Here is a 7,895-nt window from a genome sequence, read left to right as displayed (position 1 = left end):
CGCCATTGATAGTTAAACTACTAATGGCGCACCACACCCACTGTCCACAGGTGCGCCATTACTACCATTTTTTTTCAAAACTACTAATGGGGCACGGTGGGTGTGGTGCGCCATTACTATGTCAACATAGTAATGGCGCACCACACCCGCCGTGCGCCATTAGTAGTTTTGAAAAAAATAAAAAAAATTACTAATGGCGCACCGTGGGATGTGGTGCGCCATATACTAATGGCGCACCAGCACATGGTGCGCCATTAGTATTTAGTAATGGCGCACCACATGTACAGTGCGCCATTAGTGTACATCCCATCTATAGCCCTTTTCCTAGTAGTGTAAGGTTTTCCCTAGTAGTGAGAAAGCAACTAAGCTTGCGGATGCCCCCGAGTGGCATCCCTGCTTTCTTCTAACGACCATCGATATTTTACTTGAAACTATATTTTTATTCGTCATATGATATGAGTTTTGCTTGGAGCGTCTTGTATGATATGTGTATTTGCTTGTTTTATTTTGTGTTTTAAGTCAACAATCCTTGTTGGACACACCTATTTGAGAGATCCAAAATTATGTCATGACTTGTTAGAATTGCTCTCTATGCTTCACTTAAATTTTCATGAGCAATGGACTTGCTCTAGTGCTTCACTTATATCTTTTTTAGCACGGTGTGCTTAGTATTTTTGAAGAAATACTCTCTTGCTTCACTTAGATTTATTTGAGAGTAAGTAAAATTTGAAGAAATTCTCTCTTGCTTCACTTAAATTATTTTGAGAGAAAGAAAATATGTTATGTTCATGATCTTCACTTATATCTGTTTGAGCTTATGAAAAGCAACACATGAAAATTAGTCCCAAAGTGCTAGATATCCAAGAAGGATAAAGAAAGAAAAAATATATGTCATGAAGATCATTGGAAAAAATAAACTTGTTTCTTAGTAATGGTTTTGAGATATGACGATATGATATGGGAGTTATGTTGATGAGTAATTGTGCTTTAGTAAGAATATTGATGTTAAGGTTTGTGATTCCCTATGCAAGCAAGAAAGTCAATAGTTATGCAATGAAATTTATATCCTACTTATGGTGCGTCATTTGGTGTTACTTATGCTTAATGCTTGGGTACGAGATTTTTCGCTTTTTGGTTGGTCGCTTCTCAATCTTTTTGCTAGCCTTCATTTTGCACTAAGTATGATTACTACTTGTGCATCCAAAACCCTTTAAACTAGTTTTGCCTTATGAGTCCACTATACCTACCTATATGCGGTATTTTCATGCCGTTCTAAGCAAATTTGCATGTTCCATCTCTAATATTCAAAATAAATTTCTCTTCTGCGTGCTCTACTACTTGCGGGGCGGTAAAGGGTAGCCAATATTTTCCATGCTAGATGTGTTATTCTCACGATGAGTGTTTATTCACTTGTCATTGCACAAGAGTAGGACAAAGGTACTAGGGATTCCCAGTCCCGAATTGAATAAATTAATTTACTTTATGTTGTCAAATAATAAATTCCTTGGAAAGTGTTGGTATGGAAGGCACCCATGGATACGGCTGGCCATGGAAAGTGAAAGTTATGGTGGAAAAAGGAATAAACTTTATTTTCTATTTGGGAACTGCCTATGATGTATCTAGCATGGAAAGTGTTGGGATGCTCTAAGTCATTTTCGTTGGTAGGAAAAGTATGCCTCTCAAAAATAATTTTATCTCTCAATTTAAGCTATGAGCTCTGGCACCTCTACAAATCCCTACTTCCCGCTGCGAAGGGCCTTTCTTTCACTTATGCAATTTTTATTTTGAATTTGAGTCTCCATCTTCTCTCATAAAGCACCAACTAAGGGGCACTATGGTCGTATTTGAGCATTGGGTGTAGCTCATATTCGAGTGTGTTTCATGAATGGATCAATGATTGAGCATGATGGGATAAGGATAACTTGCTTTAGTGTTGATATTTTGAAAGACATGGTTGCTTATTGGTATGCTTGAGTATTAAAGTCTTCATGTCAAAACTAGACTATTGCTTTGAATCATATAAAAGTCCGTATGTCCATGCTATAAAGAAAAGAATATGATATGACATGATAAACAACACTCCACATCAAAAATTCTGTTTTTATCACTTACCTACTCGAGGACGAGCAGGAGTTAAGCTTGGGGATGCTGATATGCCTCCAACATATATATAATTTCTTTATTATTCCATGTTGTCTTATAATCAATCTTGGATGTTTTATAATCATTTTAGAGTCATTTTGTATCATTTTTCTGCATGTTTTTAACCTATTGACATAGTGCCAAGTGCCAGTTGCTATTTTCTGCATGTTTTTTACATCGCAGCAAATCAATATTATACGGAGTCCAAATGCCATGAAGCTTAACGATGATTTTTATGGACCAAACGGAAGAAGTTGGGTCCTGGTTGCACCTGGGGGGAGTCCTGAGGAGGGGACAACCCACCAGGGCGCGCCAGGAGGCCCAGGCGCGCCCTGGTGGGTTGTGCCCACCTCGGGTGCCCCCCGGACTGCCTCTTTGCTCTATTAATATCCCAATATTCCAGAAACCCTAGAGGAGTCGACGAAATATTGATCCAGCTGCCGCAGAGTCCGGAACCACCAAGATCCAATCTAGACACCGTCATGGAGGGGTTCACCACTTCCATTAGTGCCTCTCCGATGATGCGTGAGTAGTTCTTTGTAGACCTTCGGGTCCGTAGTTAGTAGCTAGATGGCTTCCTCTCTCTCACTGAATTCTCAATACAATGGTCTCTTGGAGTTCCATATGATGTAACTCTTTTTGTGGTGTGTTTGTTGGGATCCGATGAACTTCGAGTTTATGATCAGTTATATCTTTTTATATCCATGAAAGTTATTTGAGTTTCTTTGATCTCTTATATGCATGATCTCTTATAGCCTCGTATTTCTTCTCTGATATTTGGGTTTTGTTTAGCCAACTTGATCTATTTATCTTGCAATGGGAAGAGGTGCCCGGTAGTGGGTTCAATCTTACGGAGCTTGATCCTAGTGACAGAAAGGGAACCGACACGTATGTATCGTTGCTACTAAGGATAAAAAGATGGGATCTATATCTACGCAATAGATAAACGGATCTTGTCTACATCATGTCATCGTTCTTATTGCATTACTCTGTTTTTCCATGAACTTAATACACTAGATGCATGCTGGACAGCGGTTGATGTGTGGAGTAATAGCAGTAGAATCAGGCAGGAGTCGGTCTACTAATCTTGGATGTGATGCCTATGTAATGATCATTGCCTGGATATCATCATAATTATTTGAAGTTCTATCAATTGCCCAAAAGTAATTTGTTTACCCACCATTTTCTATCTTTTTCGAGAGAAGCCACTAGTGAAACCTACGATCCCCGGGTCTTCTTTCTCATATATTTGCCTTGCGATCTACTTTTTCCTTGCGTTTATTTTCAGATCTATTAAACCAAAAATAAAAAAATACCTTGCTGCAATTCATTCTTATTTATTTTATTTGGCATTCGATCTATCAATCTACTACAAATTTGCCTCACGTCCTTTGCCTATGTTGAGGCGTCGTACCTCGAAAGGGACTGACAACCCCTTTCACACGTCAAGTTGCAAGGTGTTGTTCTCTATGTGCAGGGGCTATTTACGTTGTGTTGCTTGGTTCTCCTACTGGTTCGATAACCTTGGTTTCATATCTGAGGGAAATACCTACCGCCATTGTGCTGCATCATCCCTTCCTCTTTGGGGAAATACCGATGTAGCTTCAAGCGACATCATTCACACATTTCATTCTAGTTGTCGGTGTCCATACTTTTTCATTGTATCATCCATGTTTAATTTATTTTTCTTGCTTTCTTCTTGTGTGTTTGAAAAACTTTAAGAAAATCCAGAAATATGATTCTTGCTTGTTTTGTATTTTTCTTCCTAGTTTAAATTGTTGTAGCACTAAAAAGAAAACCCAAAAAGATTTCCTTGTTATTTTTTTACTTGTTGCTAGCTTTCCCATGTAAATAGTTTTTCTTGTTTTTTATTTTCTCTTTTCATTTGCTTGCTTTCAAAAAAACCAAAAACTCCAAAAATATTTTAGTGTGTTTCTGTGAATTTCTTTTATTTTTGTTGAGTCATACCGAGGAGAAGACCATGATGAAAATGTTGAGTGGCTCTCATTTGCACTATTGATCTAATTGAATCCATATTACTTTGTCTTCTCCTCTTGAATAAAATGATTGCAGATTCTAGCTTAGTCCACGACACTCTTGCACTAATATTACTTTCAAATTGTTCGGTCAAGCAAGTGAAAGGCAATAATGACGATATTAGATGAACTGGCCGTGGCAGAGAGAAATGGGTATGAACTCGACTTGTTCTGTTTTTGTAAATATGTTTAACCTAGTATCCATGATTCGGCCTATTATGATCAAACATGTTTGCAATGACAACTAGAGATTATAGTCTCTCATGCCATTCATAAGGAGATAGGAGTGAATAATGACTTATCTTGGATATCAACATTGCATTAAAATGATTGTGATGTAGTACGATGATATGGTATCCTGATACGTCTCCAACGTATCTAATTTTCCAAACACTTTTGCCGTTGTTTTGGACTCTAACTTGCATGATTTGAATGGAACTAAACCGGACTACGTTGTTTTCAGCACAATTGCCATGGTGTTATTTTTGTGCAGAAATAAAAGATCTCGGAATGACCTGAAAATCCACGGAGACATGTTTTCGAATTAACAAAAAGTATTGGTGAAAGAATCAACGTCAGGGGGCCCACACCCTGTCCACAAGGGTGCAGGACGCGCCCCCTGCCTCGTGGCCCCCCTGGACCTCTACCAACCTCAACCCCAACTCCATATATTCATGTACGGGGAGAAAAAAAATCAGAGAGAAGGATTTATCAAGTTTTACAATACAGAGCCGCTGCCAAGCCCAAATCTTCCTCGGGAGGGCTGATCTGGAGTCCGTTCGGGGCTCCGGAGAGGGGAATCTGTCGTCATCGTCATCATCAACCATCCTCCATCACCAATTTCATGATGCTCACCGCAGTGCGTGAGTAATCCCATCGTAGGCTTGCTGGACGGTGATGGGTTGGATGAGATTTACCATGTAATCGAGTTAGTTTTGGTAGGGTTTGATCCCTAGTATCCATTATGTTCTAAGATTGATGTTGCTATGACTTTGCCATGCTTAATGCTTGTCACTAGGGCCTGAGTGCCATGATTTCAGATCTGAACCTATTATGTTTTCATGAATATATGTGAGTTCTTGATCCTATCTTGCAAGTGAATAGTCACCTACTATGTGTTATGATCCGGCAACCCCGAAGTGACAATAATCGAGACCACTCCCGGTGATGACCGTAGTTTGAGGAGTTATGTATTCACTAAGTGCTAATGCTTTGGTTGGTACTCTATTAAAAGGAGGCCTTAATATCCCTTAGTTTCCAATAGGACCCCGCTGCCACGAGAGGGTAGGACAAAAGATGCCATGCAAGTTCTTTTCCATAAGCACGTATGACTATATTCGGAATACATGCCTACATTACATTGATGAATTGGAGCTAGTTCTGTGTCACCCTATGTTATAACTGTTGCATGAGGAATCACATCCTACATCATTATCCATCATTGATCCATTGCCTACAAGCTTTTCACATATTGATCTTTGCTTAGTTACTTCTCCGTTACCACTGTTACGATTGCTACAAAACTGCTACTGTTACTTTTGCCACTGTTATCGTTACTTCCATACTACTTTGCTACTAAATACTTTGTTGCAGATATTAAGTCTTTCAGGTGTGGTTGAATTGACAGCTCAGCTGCTAATACTTGAGAATATTCTTTGGCTCCCCTTGTGTCTAATCAATAAATTTGGGTTGAATACTCTACCCTGGAAAACTATTGTGATCCCTTATACTTTTGGGTTATCATATCCTCCTATGAATGTTCGAGTGGCTTGACTTGGCACATGTTCATGCATGTAGTTTAATCAAAACCAACATAGCCTCTATGATACTTGTGTTCATGGTGTTCATATCCTACTCATGCTAGTATCCAATGTTACTTATGCATAATGCATGATCATGACCGTTGTTGCCCTCTAGCTGGCTGCTTCTCAACCTATTTGCTAGCCTTCGCCTGTACTAAGTGGGAACTCTGCTTGTACATCAAAAACCTGAAACCCTAGTTATTCAAGATGAGTCAACCATACCTACCTATATGTGGTATTACCATGTTGTCCTAAGTAAATTTGCATGTGCCATCTCTAAAAACTTCAAATATACATCATTTTTGTGTGCCTGGATCGTTCATGGAACGATAGGAGGTAGTCGGTATCTTCCACGCTAAGCGGGTTATTCTCAGGTAGAGTGTTTATTCACTCGCCATCGCACGAGAAAAGGACGGTAATAGGGATGCCCAGTCCCAAACTGCAAAAAGGAAAGAGCCTACAAATAATCAAACAAAAACTCCCCATGGAGTCATAACCTTTACATTTCCGCTTGGGAACCGCCTCCAGCGTGTTTAGCATGGAAGATATTGATAACTGATGGTCGTGAAGTAAATGCGAGGGTGCATGTCTCAAAATTTAATTTACCTCCGTTTTAAAAACATTACCTCTGGCTGTTGGGGAGGGCAGTAATTTCAAAAATTTCCTACGCACACGCAAGATCATGGTGATGCATAGCAACGAGCGGGAGAGTGTTGTCCACGTAACCTCGTAGACCGTAAGCGGAAGCATTATGGCAACGCGATTGATGTAGTCGTACGTCTTCACGATCTGACCGATCCTAGTACCGAAAGTACGGCACCTCCGTGATCTGCACACGTTCGGCTCGGTGACGTCCAACGAACTCACGATCCAGCAGAGTGTCGAGGGAGAGCTTCGTCGGCACGACGGCATGATGACGGTGATGATGAAGCTACCGGCACAGGGCTTCGCCTAAGCACCGCAACGATATGACCGAGGTGGATTATGGTGGAGGGGGGCACCACACACGGTTAAGAGATCAATGATCAACTTGTGTGTTATGTTGTGCCTTTGGGGTGTCCCCTACCCACGTATATAAAGGAGGGAGGAGGAGGAGGCCGCGCCAGGTGTGGGGAGTCCTACTAGCAGTGGCGAAGCCACATATAAGCTGGGTAGTCAATTGACTACCCGGCTTTTTGATAAAATCAATGTATACATGTATACATCTTGCAAAAAAATAAATAGAAATTCATATATCAGACTACACAACTTTAAATCGACTACCCAACATTGAACTTCTGGCACCGCCACTGCCTACTAGGACTCCTAAGTCCTAGTAGGATTCCCCTTTTCCTTTCCGGAGTAGGAGAGAAGAAAGAGGGAAAGAGAGAGAGAGTAGGAAAGGGCAAGGGCGGCGCCGCCCCCTTTCGCCTAGTCCAATTCGGACACATGGGGGCGCGCGCCTCCTTCCCTTTGGCCTACCTCCTCTATTCCCGTATGGTCCAATAAATCCCAATACTTCTCCCGGCGAATTCCCGTAACTCTCCAGGACTCCAAAAAATACCCGAATCACTCGGAACCTTTTCGATGTCTAAATATAGCCTTCCAATATATCGATCTTTACGGCTTGACCATTTCGAGACTCCTCGTCATGTCCCGGATCTCATCCGGGACTCCAAACAAACTTCGGTAATCTAATCACATAACTCATAATACAGATTGTCACAGAACGTTAAGCGTGCGGACCCTACGGGTTCGAGAACTATGTAGACATGACCGAGACACGTCTCCGGCCAATAATCAATAGCAGAACCTGGATGCTCATATTGGCTCCTACATATTCTATGAAGATCTTTATCGATCAAACTGCATAACAACATACGTTGTTCCCTTTATCGTCGGTATGTTACTTGCCCCATATTCGATCATCGGTATC

This window comes from Triticum dicoccoides, chromosome 2B (genome assembly GCF_002162155.2).
Source record: "Triticum dicoccoides isolate Atlit2015 ecotype Zavitan chromosome 2B, WEW_v2.0, whole genome shotgun sequence".
Taxonomy (NCBI): domain Eukaryota; kingdom Viridiplantae; phylum Streptophyta; class Magnoliopsida; order Poales; family Poaceae; genus Triticum; species Triticum dicoccoides.
Note: the sequence above shows the minus strand (reverse complement) of the source record.